At 58.4% G+C, this 19,392-nt stretch overlaps 1 protein-coding gene across 3 annotated transcripts in view; it reads right to left on the reverse strand.

The window, feature by feature from the left end:
• The window catches only part of EXD3 (exonuclease 3'-5' domain containing 3), a 336,064-nt gene that overhangs the window by 307,080 nt on the left and 9,592 nt on the right, over window positions 1–19,392 (reverse strand). For all 3 annotated transcript variants that reach the window (XM_064171098.1, XM_064171097.1, XM_064171096.1), the window contains exon 2: window positions 18,294–18,349. The gene's annotated coding sequence lies outside the window, so the exon portion shown is untranslated. The remainder of the gene's footprint in view (window positions 1–18,293; window positions 18,350–19,392) is intronic.

Below are 19,392 nucleotides of genomic sequence, written 5' to 3' on the forward strand. Positions count from 1 at the left end.
GCACTGGTGGAGGAGAGGCTAAACCAGTGCAGTGCCTCAGGGAGCAGTGCTGGGTCCAGTGCTGGGTCCATCTTCATCACTGACACTGAGCAGGGCACAGACAGAGGCTGCTCAGCAAGTCTGCTGATGACACCAAGCTGGGAGGCTTGGCTGATACCCCTGAGGGCTGTGCTGCCATCCAGAGAGACCTGCACAGACAGAGCTGGGCACAGAGGAACCAAATGAGGTCCAACAAGGCCAAGTGCAGAGTCCTGCACCTGGGGAGGGAGAATAAACTGCAGCAGGACAGGCTGGGAGGTGACTGCTGGAGAGCAGCCCCAAGGAGAGGGACCTGGGGGTGCTGGGGGAGAGCATCCCTGGGGCAGCAATGTGCCCTGGGGGCCAAGAGGCTAAGGGGGTCCTGGGGGGCATTCAGCAGAGTGTGTCCAGCAGATCAAGGGAGGTTCTCCTGCCCCTCTGCTCTGCCCTACTGAGACCTTGTCTTGAGCACTGCCTTCAGTTTGGGGCTCCCCAGTATAAGAGGGACAGGAACTGCTGGAGAGGGTCCAAGGGAGGGCTACAAGAATGATGAGAGGCCAAGAGCACTGCCTGGTGAGGAGAGGCTGAGGGCCCTGGGGCTGCTTAGGCTGGAGAAGACTGAGAGGGGATTGAATCAATGTCTATAACTATCTGAGGGCTGGGGGTCAGGAGGGGGGGACAGGCTCTGCTCACTGCTCCATGGCACAGGACAAGCAGCAATGGATGGAAGCTGCAGCACAGGAGGTTCCAGCTCAGCACAAGGGGGAACTTCTTGCCTGGAAGGGTCCCAGAGCCTGGCACAAGCTGCCCAGAGAGGTTGTGGAGTCTCCTTCTGTGGAGCCTTTCCAGGCCTGCCTGGATGTGTTCCTGTGTGCCCTGAGCTGGATTGTGTGGTCCTGCTCTGGCAGGGGTTGGTCTCAATGAACTCTTTGGGTCCCTTGCAACCCCTGACATCTGTGACTGCAGGTGTGAGCTAGAGCCTGACAGCAGAAAGGGAGTGCTGAGAAACACAGCAGTGAGCTGCACAGATGAATTCTTATTGGCTTGGGACTGGCGTTGAGAAATTGAGGATTTTGGTTTTGCAGTGCTAAGTGGCCATGGATGTTCCCTCCCTGGAGGGGCCCAAGGCCAGGTTGGATGAGGCCTTGCACAACCTGGGCTAGTGGGAGATGTTCCTGCCCATGGCAGGGCCTTGGCACTGGATGAGCTTTGAGGTCCCTTCCAACCCAACCCATTCTCTGAACTTCACAACTGGTGAACACATCCCAGAGCTGTGTGTGGGAAGGCTTCTTCTGGGAGCCTGGCACCTCCCCAGCCTAACATGGAACTGCTGCAGCCAGAGCAGGGAGAGCAGCAGCACAGGGAGGGGATTCTGTCCCTCCAATCTGCTCAGACCTCACCTGCAGCACTGCCTCCAGCTCTGGGAACCCAGCACAAGAAGGACCTGGAGCTGCTGGAGAGGGTCCAGAGGAGGTCACAAGCATAGGGCTGGAGAAGCTCTGCTGTGGGTCAGGCTGGGAGAGTTGGGGCTGTGCAGCCTGCAGAAGAAAAGGCTGCAGGGAGAGCTCAGAGCAGCTTCCAGTGCCTGAAGGGGCTGCAGGAGAGCTGGGGAGGGACTCTGGAGAAGGGCTGGGAGTGGCAGGCTGAGGGACAATGGCTTTGAGCTGGGAGAGGGGAGAGTGAGAGTGGAGAGGAGGAAGAAATTGCTGAGAGTGAGGGTGGGGAGAGAGCGGCACAGGCTGCCCAGGGAGGCTGTGGAGCACAGAAGCACAGGATGGGATCTCTGATCTTTGATCTCATTCTATACTTCTATGATCCACAACCTCCCTGGAGGTGCTCCAGGCCAGGCTGGGTGATGCCTTTAGCAAGCTGTGTTTGTGGGAGGTGTCCCTGCCCATGGCAGGGGCTGGCACTGGCTGAGCTTGAAGCCCCCTTCCAACCCATCCCATTCCATGGCTCCATGACAATCCTGCCTGCTGCAGGAGCAGCTCTGCTATGCTCAGGGGATCCTCGAGCACAGGAGTAGAGCTCAAGGTGGAGGAGCTGGAGCAGCCTGGAAGCAGTGGGAGATGCGACTTGGAAGGTGCAACCTCAAGAGCAGGAGAATGGGCAGAGCCCTGAGGAGTTCCCCAGCAGGCAGCATGGCAGCAGTGAAGTGAAGGCCAAAGGTAGGCTGAGCACCTGGGAACCCAAACTCTCCTGGAGGAGTGAGAATGAGCCCAAGGGTTGCTCCTCAGGGCACAGGGGAAGAGCTTTGCATGGGTCCTTATGAGTGCCTGGGCAAAGCCCCAGCAAATGTGCTGCAGGAAGGGCTCAGACAATGGCAAGGCAAGGGCTGAGATGTGTCAGCAAGACAACTGCAGAGCCACTGCTGCCAGGAGGGGACCACGACCTCAGCACTGCATCCGCGGGGCTGCCACCGAGGGCTTGCCCTGTGCGCGCCTCCAGCCCCTCCCCAGCCTGGGCTAAGGCAGACCACAGCAGAGCCTGAGTGGGATCTGGGAGGGGCTGCTCATTGTTGTTCGGTTTGGTACCAACCAGGGGTCAGTTCTGAGAGGCAGAATTCACCAGGGAGGCTGAGGAGCAGAAACTAAGAGGCAGAAGAAAGCTTCTGGGGAAAACAAGAGCCTGAACTCGATTAAAAGGGGAAAGCAAAGGAACAGCACATTTGGATGCACACATGGGAGAGAAGTGACTCCTCTGCAAGGACAGATGGCAGCAATGGGAACACTGGAAGGGGCTGCTTGGCCAAGCTGCTTCTCTGTCCTGGCCTCATCCTTTCCAGATCACTCCAGTTCAGGGAAGCAGCAGTGCCAGGAGCCCTGCCAGGGGGAGGCTTCCCACAGCCACACTGAGCCTTTGAGTCGCCGTGTGCCGACCAAGCCAGAGCAGCTGCTTCAGAGGCAGCCGTGGGAAACCCCCACAGCCAGAGCTGTCCTTGCACCAGTTGGCTGCCAGCCTTGCCCACCACATCCAAACCAACAGGAGGGGAGCCTAGCAGTGGTTGAGGTTGCTGGCACCTCAGCCCTGCACCGCAGAGGGCGATGGAGCCAAGGGAGGTGGGCACCAGGGCACAGGACTGCAGAGAGCTGTGAAGGTAACCCAAGACTCACAGACTGCACTGGGTTGGAAGGGACCCACCAAGGGCATCTTCTCTAACCCCCTGCAGGCAGCAGGGACACATCCAGGCTGATCCTGAATGTCTCCAGGGCTGGGGCCTCAACTGTGCCTCTGTGCAGCCTGTGCCAGGCTCTCCCCACCCTCTCTGTGCAGAACTTGCTCCTGATGCCCAACCTAACCCTGCCCTGCTGTCCTTCCAAACCATTGCCTTTGGCCTGTCCCCACAGGCCCTTCTGAACAGTCCCCCCCCAGCCTGCCTGCAGCTCCCCTTGGGGCACTGGAAGCTGCTCTGAGATCTGCCTGCAGCCTTCTCCTCCCCAGGCTGCACAGCCCCAGCCCCCCCAGCCTGTCTTCCAGACTCAAACACGAAGCTCATCTCAGCACTCCAGGGTGCTGGAAGCATCCCAGCACAGCTTTGCACTGCTGCTGTGAATAACAAAGCCTCTTCCTGGGGCTGCTGTGTTCACAGAATCACAGAAAGTGAAGGGTTGGAAGGGACCTTAAAGCTCATCCAGTTCCAAATTCCCTGCCATGGGCAGAGACACCTCCCACTAGCCCAGGTTGCTCAGGGCCTCATCCAGCCTGGCCTTCAACACCTCCAGGGTTGGAGCCTCCACAACTCCTCTGGGCAACCTGTTCAGGTGACTTTTAACCTGTGAGGTCCAGCAGCAGAGGAAATCCTCCACCAGCTCAGGGCAGGCTTGGGGCAGGCTCCCATCAGGATGCTGCTCTGCATGAAGGGGAAGAGGCCACTACAGGAGCAGGCCTCCCTCTCCTTTCTCTCTGCTCAATGGATGTGGGGACCAGGAGAAGCTCCCTTCTTGCTCTCCTGCATTCATTGCACATCCAGAACCCTGCAGCTAGGCAAAGGAAAGGAGTTGGGAGGTGCTGCAGTGTCAGAGCTGGATTCACCTCCAGAAGGCACCTGGGGAGGACACAGCAATTCCTTATCACCCAGAGCCCAAGGGCAGAGCAGCTCTGCACTGCTCACCCCCTGCCATTCCTCACAGTCCTTGAGCAGCTCAAATGTTTATGGGTTCTCCCTGAGCCAAGACAGCATTTAGTGAGTGCTGATGAATGACACAAGCACTTCCTGGCACTGGGAAGGCTCAGGATGGGCTAATAGGAAGCAGATCTCCATTCTCCACAGGAACCACACAGTACCTTCCCCCTACAGACAGCTCAGGGGCAGCTGGAGCCCTGCCAGCTGCTGCTCCACGAGAGAAGCAGCAAGGACAAACTGATCTTTGTCAGCACCACTGTGCACCTCACACTCTGGCTCCTTTGGCAAGTACAGAGCTAAAATTCTCAAGATAACAGATGCTGGACACCCCCTTCACATCCTGGGGTGCCAGGTGGTGCCCAAGTGCCCAGCAGCCAGCACTGGTCCCTGGCAGCCCAGAGCCAGCTGTGTGCTGGCTGCAGGCAGAGCAGGCAGAGCAGCAGCATAGGGAGGGGATTCTGCCCCTCCAATCTGCTCTGCTCAGCCCTCACCTGCAGCACTGCCTCCAGCTCTGGGAACCCAGCACAAGGAGGACCTGGAGCTGCTGGAGAGGGGCCCAGAGGAGGCCACCAAGATGCTCAGAGGGCTGGAGAAGCTCTGCTGTGGGCACAGGCTGGGAGAGTTGGGGCTGTGCAGCCTGCAGAAGAGAAGGCTGCAGGCAGAGCTCAGAGCAGCTTCCAGTGCCTGAAGGGGCTGCAGGAGAGCTGGGGAGGGACTTTGGAGAAGGGCTGGGAGTGGCAGGCTGAGGGACAATGGCTTTGAGCTGGGAGAGGGGAAAGTGAGAGTGGAGAGGAAGGAGAAATTGTTGGCAGTGAGGGTGGGGAGAGACAGGCACAGGCTGCCCAGGGAGGCTGTGGCTGCCCCTGCCTGGAGGTGCTGAAGGCCAGGCTGGATGAGGCCATGTCCCCAGATGTCAGCTACAGGTTCAGTGTCACTCAGCTGCAGAAACCTCTGTCTCTTATAGCCAGTCCTGCTGGCAAGAGAAACACCAGCACAGAGCTACAGCCTGGTGGCTGGGCACAGCTGTATGAGCTTCAACAAGGCCAAGTGCTGGCTCCTGCACCTGGCTCACAACAACCTCCTGAAGGCTCCAGGCTGGGGGCAGAGTGGCTGGAAATTGCCCAGCAGAAAGGACCTGAGGGGTGGGTTGACAGCAGCTGAAGATGAGCCAGGCTGTGCCCAGGTGGGCAAGAAGGGCACCAGCAGCCTGGCCTGGCTCAGCAGTGTTGTGGGCAGCAGGAGCAGGGCAGGGATTGAGCCTCTGCACTCAGCACTGCTGAGGCCACCCCTTGAATTCTGGGTTCAGATTTGGGATTCTCACCCCCAGAAGGACATTGAGGAGCTGAAGTAAGGCCAGAGAAGGGCAGCAAAGCTGAGGAGGGGTCTGGAGAAGAGGGCTGGGGGGAGCAGCTGAGGGAGCTGAGGGGTGCAGTGTGGAGGAGGCTGAGGGCAGAGCTCATTGCTGCCTGCAGCTCCCTGAGAGGAGGCTGGAGCCAGGTGGGAGCTGATCTCTTCCCTGGAGTAACAGGAGAGGGGAGAAGAGGCAGCAGCCTTAAGTTGCACCAGGGGAGGTTTAGGGTGGACATGAGAAGAAACTTCTGTACTGAAAGGGTTCTCAAAGGCTGCCCAGGGAGGTGTTTGTATCCCCAGCCCTGGAGGTGTTCCAAAGCTGCAGAGCTGTGGTGCTGAGGGCCATGGGTTAGCAGCAGCCTTGGGAGAGCCAGAGAATGGTTGGGCTGCAGGAGCTGAAAGGCCTTTGCCAACCAAAAGTCCTCTCCAGCCCCTGCCACAGCCTGGCTGCCTTCTCATCCCCCTGCAGCCAAACCCAGTGCCAGATCTCACTGGAGAGAGCAGCAGGCTCCAGAGCGGAGCAGCAGTGAACTCACCACAGCAGGCTGGCAGCATTGCAGCTCTCCTGGACTGCCTCACCCAGGGATCAACTGACACAGGACCCAAAATGGACTTTGAAAGCCCCCAGCAGACAGCAGCAGCCCCACAGCACACACAGAGCAAGCTCTCCACTTGCAACAGACCTCTCACTGCTATGTGGAACTCTTGCTGATGCTGAAGGACTCTGCTGTGATCCAGTGGCAGGAGGACTGTGTTCAGCTCACCTCCTGCAGGGAGCAGCCAGTTGGCCATCAGCTGCATAGAGATGGAGCTGCAGGTTGCTTAAATCCAGCAGGACACAACACAGCCTCCCTACATCAAGTCAGTCATCAGCAAGTGTGCAGATGACACCAAGCTGGGGGCAGATGTGGCTGGGTTGGAGGGCAGAAGGGCTCTGCAGCAGGACCTTGACCACCTGCACAGATGGGCAGAGTCCAAGGGGATGGAGTTCAATAGCTCCAAGTGCAGGGTGCTGCACTTTGGCCACAACAACCCCATGCAGAGATACAGGCTGGGGTCAGAGTGGCTGAGAGCAGCCAGACAGAGAGGGATCTGGGGGTGCTGATTGATACCCACCTGAACATGAGCCAGCAGTGTGCCCAGGTGGCCAAGAGAGCCAGTGGCATCCTGGCCTGCATCAGGAATGGTGTGGCCAGCAGGAGCAGGGAGGTCATTCTGCCCCTGTACTCTGCCCTGCTTAGACCACACCTTGAGTGCTGTGTTCAGTTCTGGGCCCCCCAGTTTAGGAGGGACATTGAGATGCTTGAGCGTGTCCAGAGAAGGGCAACGAGGCTGGGGAGAGGCCTTGAGCACAGCCCTACGAGGAGAGGCTGAGGGAGCTGGGATTGGTTAGCCTGGAGAAGAGGAGGCTCAGGGCAGACCTCATTGCTGTCTGCAGCTACCTGAGGGGAGGTTGTGGCCAGGAGGAGGTTGCTCTCTTCTCTCAGGTGGCCAGCACCAGAACGAGAGGACACAGCCTCAGGCTGTGCCAGGGGAGATTTAGGCTGGAGGTGAGGAGAAAGTTCTTCCCTGAGAGAGTCATTGGACACTGGAATGGGCTGCCCGGGGAGGTGGTGGAGTCGCCGTCCCTGGAGCTGCTCAAGGCAGGACTGGACGTGGCACTTGGTGCCATGGTCTGGCCTTGTGCTCTGTGCTAAAGGGTTGGACTTGATGATCTGTGAGGTCTTTTCCAACCTTGGTGATACTGTGAGACTGTGATACTGTGATGCTGTGATACTGTGACACAATCCACAGCAGGCACAAACACTGCCCTGGAACATGTTCCAGTGCCAGCTGCTCTTTGCTAACATATAAAACCAACAGCCTAAAGAGGTTTCTTTTCCTGAGTTACCTGAGGTGAAGAACATAGCTGAACAGTAGAGCTGAGCCCATGTGGAAATGCTTAAGCAGCAGCTCCCCTTTCTGTCCAACAAGTCTGCAGACAAACACAACCTATTGAAAGTTACACAGAGGGCAGCTCAGGGAGTCACAGAGCCAGAGGATGGCTTAGGCTGGTTCAAGATCATCCAGTGCCAACCCCCTGCCACGGGCCCCATCCTCCCCACCAGCACAGCTTGCTCAAGGCCTCATCTAAACTGGACTTCAACACCTCCAGGGTGGTTGTGGAGCACAGAAGCACCCAACGTGATCTTTGTGCTCCACAACCTCCCTGGGCAACCTGTGCCAGTCTCTCCCCACCCTCACTCTCAACAACCTCTTCCTCCTCTCCACTCTCACTCTCCCCTCTCCCAGCTCAAAGCCATTGTCCCTCAGCCTGCCACTCCCAGCCCTTCTCCAGAGTCCCTCCCCAGCTCTCCTGCAGCCCCTTCAGGCACTGGAAGCTGCTCTGAGCTCTCCCTGCAGCCTTCTTTTCTCCAGGTTGAACAATTCCAACTCTCCCAGCCTGTCCCCACAGCAGAGCTTCTTCAGCCCTCTGCTCATCTTGGTGGCCTCCTCTGGACCCTCTCCAGCAGCTCCAGGTCCTCCTTGTGCTGTGTTCCCAGAGCTGGAGGCAGTGCTGCAGGTGAGGGCTGAGCAGAGCAGATTGGAGGGGCAGAATCCCCTCCCTGTGCTGCTGCTCTCCCTGCTCTGCCTGCAGCCCAGGGTCCATTTCCTCACCCTGAAGCAGTCACTGCTCTACCAGAGGTTGTTGTCTCTCATCCCCACAACTGTCACTTGTCCTCAGAAGCTGCAAGAAGCACATCAGCAGCTCTCTGAAAAGGTGAGGACCCCATGCCCCCTGGAACCTCCTCAGCCTGAACATTCCTCAAGGGCAGCTTCCTTTTCCCCAGGAGACACTGACTCCTCCATGCTCACCTAAAACCCCCAGCCAGAGTTCTGATCTCACACAACTGTGATGCTGCTGCTCAACACAAAGCCAGGTCTGTGTCTGCTGCTCCCCAGGCTCCCTGCAAACTGACACCCTCTCGGCCTCAGCTCTTCTCCAGCAGGGCCAAGGAGGTCTGAACTGGAAGGCTGCACACAAGTGTTAATAATTCAGCAGCTTCCCCTTTGGATCCCTCCTGGGCTCCAACATCCTGCTCCCTGCAGTCAGCTTCTGCTCGCTGAGCTCTTCAATGCTTCCATTAATGGTTGGGTTTGAGATGGGCTCTGATGAGAAAGCAAAACCCAGGAGGGGCAGCAACGCCCCAGAACCTCACTGGTCCCTTTCTGCTCCCCCTTCCAGGAGTGGCTCTTTCACAGCCCAGCCTCCAGGGGCTCCTGCAGCCTTTCAGCCAAGCCCCTGGTGCCCCGCGGCTGGGGCAGGGCTGCTCATTCCACGCTGCTGAAAGCTGCTCCTCCGAGTTTTTGGCATTCCAAAGTGTTTGTTCTTTTCTGTCTTCCTCACTTGGTCATGACTTCAGCTTTTGGAAGGCTGCCTCTGACTGCACAGCCTCTCTTCCCTGCTGGCTCACACCACAGCTCCTCTCTCTCTGCAGCAGCCTTTGCTCTGCGGTACAGGATCAGTGCCTTTAACCTTCTCACTACCTCCGCAGCTTCCCTCCCGCTGCTCCTTTCGTTGCCTTTTGCCAGGCTGCCTCACCCCTTCCTCGCTGAAGCCTCTGGCTCCTGCAGGGCTCTGGAAGCACCTTTGTGCTCACATTCCTGGCAGCACCACTTTGCACCAAGTTCTGCACAATTCCCAGGAGAAAGCCAAACTTCTCTTCCTCTCCCTGAGTTCCCTGAGCAGATGTTTCCCAAATGTCTCATCTGTGATGTCTAAGGAGACTTTGGTGCCAGCTCTCTCCCGCTGTGTGTCCTGCTTTGAAGCTATAGTGTACATACCACAGATCCCAGCACAGTGAGGCTTGGAAGGGACCTCTGGAGCTCATCCAGTCCAACCTCCTGCTCCAGCAGGGCACCCACAGCAGCTTGCCCAGGAGCACAATGGCCAGGGGAGATTGGAAGCTCTCCAGAGCAGGAGACTCCACCACAACCTCTCTGGGCAGCCTGCTCCAGGCCTCCAGCACCCTCACACCAACAAGTACTTCCTTACACTGCAGTGGAACCTTCTAGGTTCCAGTTTGGGCAGCAATGCAGCAGGCTGTCCCCATCCTCTGGAGCACTGCCCTGCAGCTGCTGGTGACCAGGGAGAAGATCTCCTCTCAACTATTCCAGCTTTTCTTACCTACAAGCTCAGAGAATGCTTCACATTAAGGATTCCTCTGAGCAAGGTGTCCCCAGCACAAGAACTGATGGAGTGAGTCTGGAAGAGGCCACTGAGATGCTCTGATGCTGGAGAAGCTCTGCTGTGCGTCAGGCTGGGAGAGTTGGAATTGTTCAACCTGGAGAAAAGAAGGCTGCAGGGAGAGCTCAGAGCAGCTTCCAGTGCCTGAAGGGGCTGTAGGAGAGCTGGGGAGGGACTCTGGAGAAGGGCTGGGAGTGGCAGGCTGAGGGACAATGGCTTTGAGCTGGGAGAGGGGAGAGTGAGAGTGGAGAGGAGGAAGAGATTGCTGAGAGTGAGGGTGGGGAGAGCCTGGCACAGGCTGCCCAGGGAGGCTGTGGAGCACAGAAGCACCCAACGTGATCTGTGATCTTTGATCACACTCTGTGCTTCTGTGCTCCACGACCTCCCTGGAGGTGCTCCAGGCCAGGCTGGATGAGGCCTTGAGCAGTCTGTGCTGGTGGGAGGTGTCCCTGCCCATGGCAGGGGCTGGCACTGGATGAGCTTTAAGGTTCTTCCCAATCCAACCCATTCCCTGATTCCCTAACACAGCTTTTCTCCTGCTCTGACCTGCACCTTTCAGAGCAGCTCTGCTGCTCCACAGGTGTCAGCCACTCTCTCATGGCTCTGTACCCTCCAGCTCAGTGCCAGAACATTCCAGCTGGTGTCCTGCTCACACCCCCTTTCTTATGGCCCTGCTCCCCAGTCTGACATGAAGCTCCAGGCCCTCAGGTTACCCACCCAGGAGATTTCAGAGGCTGTGTACAAACACACACACACACTTAGCTCAATGTTCTACCTCCTTCATGCTGTGTCCTGCAAATCTAAGAGGAGAAGCTGCCATGTGCAGAAAATGACAAAGCAGGCGTGGGGAGGGCAAGTGCAGTGCTGAAACACAGCAGCTGCAGCTCAGCCAGACTGAGAAGTGCTGCTGCAACAATCAGACAATGAACTCCAGCAGCAGCACAGCCACAGGCTCCAGAGCACCTCCTGGCACGGGGATGCAGCACCTCCCTGGGCAGCCTCTGCCAGTCTCTGACCAATTCTTGTAGCCAGGAAATTTTTCCTCCTCTCCAACCTAACCCTCCCCTGGCAGTTCCAGGCCACTTCCTCTCCTTCTATCACCTGAGACCGAGGAGCAGAGCCCAACCCCACCTGGCTCCAGCCTCCTCTCAGGGAGCTGCAGGCAGCAATGAGCTCTGCCCTCAGCCTCCTCCACACTGCACCCCCCCAGCTCCCTCAGCTGCTCCTCCCAGCCCTCTTCTCCAGACCCCTCCTCAGCTTTGCTGCCCTTCTCTGGCCTTGCTTCAGCTCCTCAAGGTCCTTCTGGGGGTGAGAATCCCAAATCTGAACCCAGAATTCAAGGGGTGGCCTCAGCAGTGCTGAGTGCAGAGGCTCAATCCCTGCCCTGCTCCTGCTGCCCACAGCACTGCTGAGCCAGGCCAGGCTGCTGGTGCCCTTCTTGCCCACCTGGGCACAGCCTGGCTCATCTTCAGCTGCTGTCAACCCACCCCTCAGGTCCTTTCTGCTGGGCAATTTCCAGCCACTCTGCCTCCAGCCTGGAGCCTTCAGGAGGTTGTTGTGAGCCAGGTGCAGCAGCCAGCACTTGGCCTTGTTGAAGCTCATACAGCTGTGCCCAGCCAGCCAGCCCAGCCAGATGCTTCTGCAGAGCCTCCCTACCCTGCAGCAGACCAAGAGTGCCACACAGTCTGGTGCCATCTGCACACTGACTGAGGGAGCCTCAAACCCTTGACCAGATCACTGATGAAGACCTTGAGGAGAACTGGCCCCAGCCCTGAGCCCTGGGGAGCACCACCTGTGACTGGCTGCCAGCTGCCCCACCACACTCTGGGCACAGCCACCAGGCAGCTCCTATCCCAGTGCCCACCCTTGCAGGCCAGCAGCAGTTTCTCCAGGAGGATGCTCTGAGAGGTAGCCTCAGAGGCTTTGCTGGAGTCTGGCTAAAGGACACCCACAGCCTGTCCCTGCTCACCCACCCACAAAGGGTCCAGAGTTATTATCATGTCAATGGGTCCTGAGCACTAAAACAGAGCAGGGCAGAGCTCAGCATCAGCACTCAAGTCTCTGAGAAGGAAACAAGCAGAGTAACTATCACACAGAGCTAGGAGGAAATCTGGGGAGGAAGAGGTCCAGAGAAAGGACTGAGCAGCTGCAGCAGGTAGTGAGAAAGAGAAGATGAAATGTTGCAGTTGAGAGACAGGGAGAGTCCACTGGACAGCCACAGGGCTGCTGAAAGGTCTGGAGCAGCTCTGCTGTGAAGAAAGGCTGAGAGCCCTGGGGCTGGGTAGCCTGCAGAGGAGAAGGCTGAGAGGGGACTGATCAGTGCCTATAAATACTTGAGGGGTGGGGGCCAGGATGCAGGTGCCAGGCTCTGTGTGGTGGTGCCCAGGGATAGGACAAGGAAAAGCAGGGACAAGCTGGAACCCAGGAGGTTCCTCCTCAACACCAGGAGAAACTTCTCTGGTATGAGGGTGCTGGAGCCTGGAGCAGGCTGCCCAGAGAAGCTGTGGAGTCTCCTGCTCTGGAGACTTTCCTGCCCCACCTGGATGTGTCCCTGTGTGCCCTGCCCTGGGTGCCCCTGCTCTGGCAGGGGCTCGGACTGGATGATCTCTGCAGGTCCCTTCCAGCCCTGCCATGCTGTGACTCTGACATGCACTTACAAACTGCTGCAAGATTTTGCTCCCTCTCACCCCAAGCCCAGCAGCTCCCAGGCAGGTTATCAGCTGCCAGGCTGGAGAGTTCAGCTTCTCTCTGTTAGCCACTTTGGATTTCCCATGCTGGTGCTGCAGTGAGTGTCAAAGTTCTCACTTACTCTGCAAGAAAGAGAACTAAGCTTCAGCTGCTGCCCAGCACTTCTCTTAGCCTGTCCTTAGCCAACACATGAACAGCAAATCCACAGCACAGAACCAGTGCTGCTTATCTCAAGATTGAAGCACTGCTGCCTTTAGAGCATCACTGAACAAAGCAGCAAGGACAGCATCCTGCAAGAGGTTTGGCTTCACTGCTCCTCCAGAAGAGCTCTGGCAGTTACTGAGCCCCCACCCAGTGGAGTCAGTGGAGATCATCTCTGACTCCTCAAAGTAGCAGAGGCAACGAGCTGGAGCTGAAAACTTCTCATTAACAGCTCCACAGATTGCACTGGGTTGGAAGGGACCCTCCAAGGGCATCTTATCCCACCCCCCTACAGGGACACCTCCAGCTGCACAGGTTGCCCTGGGCCACATTGAGTCTGATCTTCAATGCAGCCTGTGCCAGTCTCTCCCCACCCTCATTGGGCACAACTCCCTCCTGATGTCCAACCTAACCCTGCCCTGCTCCACTTCCAAACCATTGCCCTCAGCCTGTCCCCACAGGCCCTTCTGCACAGCCCCTGCCCAACCTCTGCCTGTTGAACTCTTCAGATACTGAAATGCAGCTCTGAGCTCTCCCTGCAGCCTTCTCTTCTCCAGGCTGAACAGCCCCAACTCCCCCTGCCTGTGCCCATGGCAGAGGTTCTCCAGCCTCTCATCCTCTTGAAGGCCTCCTCTGGATCCTTCCCAGCAGGTCCATGTCTCCCATGCTGGGGATCCCAGAGCTGGGCACAGGACTCCAAGTCCATCAAAACAAAGGGACACAAAGGACACCAGGAGAGCAGGTCAGGGAAATGCAAACATCCTCTGGAGTAAGCAGAAGGAATTCTTGCTGCCTGGGACAGTACAGCCCAAGGGAAAGGGGAATGGGAGAGAAACAAATTCTTTCACCTTTGGGTTGCAGTCCCAGCCAGGCTGGCAGCAGGCAAGAGCCATGAGCTAAGCATCTGCCAGCTGTTGGGTAACCCCTGGGAGCTATGCTCCGTAGTGCCCACATCACAGCCCCACTCCTTGGCACCGCCTTGGCAACCTAAACAGAGGTTCAAGTCTGAGCAAGCAGGAGGCAGGAGATCAGCCAGCTCCCCTCGGGGCACAGGTGTGAGGACCTCCACTCCACCTGCCTGCCCCAGCATCCTCTCCTGACCTCAGAGTGAAAGCAGCAGCCCTGCCAGGCCAGCTGCCAGCCTGCCCCTGCCCAGCAGCCAGTGTGCCCCTGCCCAGCTGCCAGCCTGCCCCTGCCCAGCTGCCAGCCTGCCCCTGCCCAGCAGCCAGCCTGCCCCTGCCCAGTAGCCAATGTGCCCCTGCCCAGCTGCCAGCCTGCCCCTGCCCAGCTGCCAGCGTGCCCCTGCCCAGTAGCCAATGTGCCTCTGCCCAGCTGCCAGCCTGCCCCTGCCCAGCAGCTGCCGCACCATCAGGCCAGGTCGGGAACTCTGCTCCCACTCAGCGTAACTTAAGCAGCTGCTTACATCCTGAGCACAGTGAGCAGAGCAGGCAGGACAAGCTGCAGTGTTGGGGGCAGCTGCTCTGGGGGCCTTTGCCACAGGAAGGACTTCTGAGGTGCTGGAGAGCATCCAAAGAGGAACAACTAAGTCAGAGAAGGGCCTGAAGGTAAGCGAGGAGCAGCTGAGGGACCTGGAGCGGTTTGGTCTCCAGGAGAGGAGCCTGAGGGGAGACCTCACTGCCCTCTACAGCCTCCTGAGAGGAGCCTGCAGCGAGGGGGGGGTTGGGCTCTTCTGCCATGCGGCAAGCGCCAGGACAAAGGGAACAGCCTCGAGTTGTGCCAGGGGAGGGTCGGGCTGGATGCTCGCAAAGAAGGTCCTCAGGCACTGAACAGGGAGGGGGTGGAGAGCCCATGCCTGGAAGGGGCCAAGGTTCTCAGCACTGGAACAGGCTGCCCAGGAGGGTGGTGGAGTGCCCATGCCTGGAGGTGTGGTGCTGAGGGCTGTGGTTCAGTGGTGGATGGCAGCTCTAGGTGAGCCACTGGACCTATGCCCTCAGACAGCTCTCTAACTACAGCAGCAGCTGCAAGCCCAGGAGCTGCTCCTTAGCTTCAGTTTCTAACTCAGACAGGGCACTGCCAAAGTCTCACCAACCCCACACGAGGCTCTCTTCTCTTTGTCTTTCCTCCTTCTGCAGCTTCCCAACAAGGAGAGCAAAGGAGCAAAGCTGAGCCAAGAACTGCCAGAAGCTGCTGCACTGCACTGCCCCATGGTGAGGCACAGGGGGCAAAGTGATCTTCTCCTGAGCCATCAAACAACTCTGATTTCTCACAGCCTGAGCTGTGTGTGAAGCAAACTCCTGCTCCAGTTTAGAAGCTGCTCCTATGTTTACACATCACCCCAGTTTAAGAGCTGCTTGTGATGGGAACATGATGAAAGCTGTTGAGCATAAAGGCAGTTAAAAGAGAAGCCAAAAGCAGCAGCAGCGCCAGAACTCTGCTAGCAAACAGAATCAGGCACTCAGCTGGCCTGGAGGTCTCCAACCCAATCAGCTGCTCAGACTTCAAAGCTGGGCAAGGCTGCCCAAGCCTATTTCAGATGAAAGCACAACACAGGACAAGGGCCTGCAAAATCCACCTCCAGAGGAATTCCTCTTGCCAACTGAAGACCTCTTTCATTCACCACTGCTCTGGAATGAGCAAACAAACCTCATCTAAACACCCTCTAGCACCAAGGGCTGCAGAGCCTAACTTGGCAGGAGTGCAGAGCTGGGGATAGGGACTGAGTGAGCTGGGGCTGTCTGATCCTCCCAGGGTCCATCTTCTGCCTTCTGCTGCAAAGCTCAGCTCAGCCCTCCTGAGGAGAGCACCAGCAGAGGCAAGAGGCCAACAAACAGCCTCCCCCTTTGCATTCCACAGCCCTCTTCCAACGATGCTTTGGGCTTCTCTCTTTCTTCTTGTGCAAGAAACTCTTGAGCAAAGACCCAGAGAGCCAAATAGCATCTAAGCTGCCTCAGACACAACCTGTCTGCCCCTCTCAGCAAGGCTGGGAGCCAGCAGCTGGCTGACCTGGCCCCTGCCAAAGCCAGAGCACTCTGACTGCTGCCCAGAGGCGCTGCCAGCAGTGGCTGCACAGCTGCTGCCAGGGGCTTGTCTTCTCTCGAGCTTGCTGGGCCGAGGGATCTGCTGACAGAGCAGAGAACTCCTTCATCTGAGCTACACCAGCATGGCCTGGCCTGCTACCTGCCTCAGGCAGCAGGGCCACAACCTGCTCTTCCCCATCACCGACTCCTAAAGCCTGCCAGATGGATCCCACTCTCTTCTGTGACCTGGAGGAGCAGAACAGTCTGATGCCACCTCCTTAAAATGCCAGGCACACCTGTGCTGGCAGACACTTTGCTTCCTGTGGCAAGTGACTGCACTGGCACTTGGCAGAGAATCATCAAATCAAGGTTGGAAGAGAGCTCCAAGCTCCTCCAGCCCAACCTAGCACCCAGCCCTGCCCAACCAACCAGACCATGGCACTAAGTGCCCCAGCCAGGCTTGGCAAGAACACCTCCACCCACAGCCACTCCACCACCTCCCTGGGCAGCCCATTCCAATGCCAATCACTCTCTCTGCCAACAACTTCCTCCTCACATACAGCCTAGACCTGCCCTGGCACAGCTTCAGGCTCTGTCCCCTTCTTCTGTCCCTGGCTGCCTGGCAGCAGATCCCAACCCCACCTGGCTACAGCCTCCCTGCAGGCAGCTGCAGGCAGCAATGAGCTCTGCCCTGAGCCTCCTCTGCTGCAGGCTGCACCCCCCCAGCTCCCTCAGCCTCTCCTCACAGGGCTCTGCTCCAGGCCCCTCCCCAGCCTTGCTGCCCTTCTCCAAACACCTTCCAGCACCTCAACATCTCTCTGCAATGGAGGAGCCCAGAACTGGACACAGCACTCAAGGTGTGGCCTGACTTGAGGGGCACCTGCTGTGTGGCATCTGAAAGAGAACTGAAGGAGACTCTGGTGACTGCCAGGAGTCAAAGACAAGCTGGAATAAACCAGGCAAGCAGCAAAGACAGACTCTGCACCTGGACAGGAGCCAGCAATGGACACTGGCAGCACAGAAGGCCAAGGGCAGAGAGAGGAGATCCTGCCCCTCTGCTCTGGGGAGACCTCACCTGCAGGGCTGGGGTCAGCTGTGGGAGCCCAGTACAGGAGAGACCTGGAGCTGGTGGAGAGGGTCCAGAGGAGGCCACCAAGAGGAGCAGAGGGCTGCAGAAGATCCCCTGTGGGGACAGGCTGGGAGAGTTGGGGCTGTGCAGCCTGGGGAGGAGAAGGCTCCAGAGAGACCTTAGAGCAGCTTCCAGTGCCTGAAGGGGCTGCAGGAGAGCTGGGGAGGGACTTTGGAGAAGGGCTGGGAGTGGCAGGACAAGGGACAGTGGTTTGAAATGAGAGCAGAGCAGATTGAGTTTGGGTGTTGGGAACAAGTTCTGCACCAGGAGGCTGCTGCAGCACTGCAGCAGGTTGCCCAGGGAGGTGCTTGAGGCCCATCCCTGGAGCTACTCAAGGTGAGGCTGGACAGGGCTGTGGGCAGCCTGCTCTGGTGGAGGATGTGCCTGCTGGGTGCAGGGATTGGACTGGCTGAGCTTTGGAGCTCTCTTCCAACCCAACCCATTCCATGAAGTGCTCTGCTTTGGCTGCATTCAGCCCAGCAAGAGACCAGCTCAGGATGCACTGCAGTGAACTTCAGAGCCAATTCACGGTGCTCAGGAGTCAGCTGAGGGAGAAGGTCTGTGCTGAGGTCGCTGCCAAAGCATGCAAAGAAATGCTGCCCTGGGCAGTTCTGAGCCCTCGAGTGGCTCTCAGGCAAGCACTGCCACTGCAGAGCTGTCTCCTCACAAAACCTGCCACAGGTCCTGCCAGCAACTCCTCTGCATGTGGAAAGTGGGGAGGGCTCCAAGAAAGAAATCCTTCTCTGCAGGGCAGGCAGGAAACATGAACTGGATCCACCTCTGGCCGAGGAAGGCTTCACAAAAGGAAGGAAATGTTCAACATCTCTGCACCAGCTGGGAGCAAACCCTCAGGAAATCCTGGCTGCAGGTAAGCTGCTGCCTCCTGCTGCTGCCTCCTCCTCCCCACACCGGGAGGCTTTCCATGGTCACAGTGATGGGGAGAGGAGCAAAGGCTTCACCTGCAGCACCACTGCACAATTACCCACAAATCAGCACCAGTGTTTGTGCCACAGACTCAGAGAATGGGTTGGAAGGGATCTTAAAGCTCATCCAGTGCCAACCCCCTGATGATGCCATGGGAAGGGAAGGTGCAGAGGAGCTGGGGATGCCCTCAGTGCTGCGCTGAAGATGTGCAGGGCAGTGTGGGCAGGACGCAACCAGGCTCTGCCCAGGGGTGGCCAAGGGCAGCACAAGGGGCACTGGGTGCCAGCTGGAGCAGAGGAGGTGCCAGGGGAACAGGAGGGGAACCTTTGTCCTTGTGAGGGTTCTGGAGCCTGGAGCAGATACTGAAGTGCAGCTCTGAGGTCTGCCTGGAGCCTTCTCTTCTCCAGGCTAAACAGCCCCAAACGCTCCCAGCCTGTGCCCTGCGCCAGCGCACTCGGCTCACCTGTCCCGCAAACAGCCAAGCTGCAGCGCAGGTGAAAGGGCTCAGCGAAGGACTGCAGGCTGAAAGGATCCCTGGCGAAGCTGAGAGCAGATGGGGGGAGGGATTCCTTAGGCTGCACTGCCCCCAGCCTGCCGCACGCAGGCTTTGTCCCGTACCGAACAGGTTCAGCTGCAGAGCAGCAGCAAACTCACCCCTGCAGGAGGCTGGGGGAGAGGTCATCTGCCGAGGACGTCTGCTGGCACCGCAGCTGCAAGGGAACAGAGGACTGTCAGCAACGGAGCTCCGGGAGCAGATACAGCGCCTGCAGGCTGCAGATCTGAACTGGAGCACCTCGGTCAGGGCTCCAAACCAGCCTCCTGAACCAGCCTCACAGGCTAACGTTGCTACTCCTTCCTGAACACCTGCACGGTAAGGTCGAGAGCCACAGAAGCCACCGAGCCCTGCAGAGCAGTGCCAGCAGTGTGCCACGCCAGGCAGGTCACCACTGCCACATGCCCCATCAGGAGACCTCCCCTCCCTGCCACTCCAATCACCCAGAGGCCACTCCTGCTTCCAGAACACAGCCCAACAATGATGCTTTCAGCTCCCAGAGAGCAGCCCTGGGCAGCCTGCACCAGCAGCTGCTCACCCTGCAAAGCAGAGGGGCAGGGACTGGGACCAGTGCTCTTTAACCTGAGCAGTGGGATGGAGACACCCTCAGTGTGGCTGACACCTACACCAACCTGTGTGGTGCTGCTGACAGGCTGGAGGGGAGGATCCATCCAGAGGGACCCAGACAGGCTGCAGAGCTGGACTGAAGTCAACCTCATGGCATTCAACAAGGCCAAGTGCAAGGTCCTGCACCTGGGGCAGGGCAATCCCAAGCACAGATCCAGGCTGGGTGAGTGGCTGAGAGCAGCCTGCAGGAGAAGGCCTTGGGGGTGTCAGTTGGTGCCCAAGTGCCCAGCAGCCAGCACTGGTCCCTGGCAGCCCAGAGCCAGCTGTGTGCTGGCTGCAGGCAGAGCAGGCAGAGCAGCAGCACAGGGAGGGGATTCTGCCCCTCCAATCTGCTCAGCCCTCACCTGCAGCACTGCCTCCAGCTCTGGGAACCCAGCACAAGAAGGGCCTGGAGCTGCTGCAGAGGGCCCAGAGGAGGCCATGGAGGTGCTCAGAGGGCTGGAGAAGCTCTGCTGTGGGCACAGGCTGGGAGAGTTGGGGCTGTGCAGCCTGCAGAGAACAGAAGGCTACAAGGAGAGCTCAGAGCAGCTTCCAGTGCCTGAAGGGCTGCAGGAGAGCTGGGGAGGGACTTTG

Source organism: Pogoniulus pusillus, chromosome 35 (genome assembly GCF_015220805.1).
Source record: "Pogoniulus pusillus isolate bPogPus1 chromosome 35, bPogPus1.pri, whole genome shotgun sequence".
NCBI lineage: Eukaryota > Metazoa > Chordata > Aves > Piciformes > Lybiidae > Pogoniulus > Pogoniulus pusillus.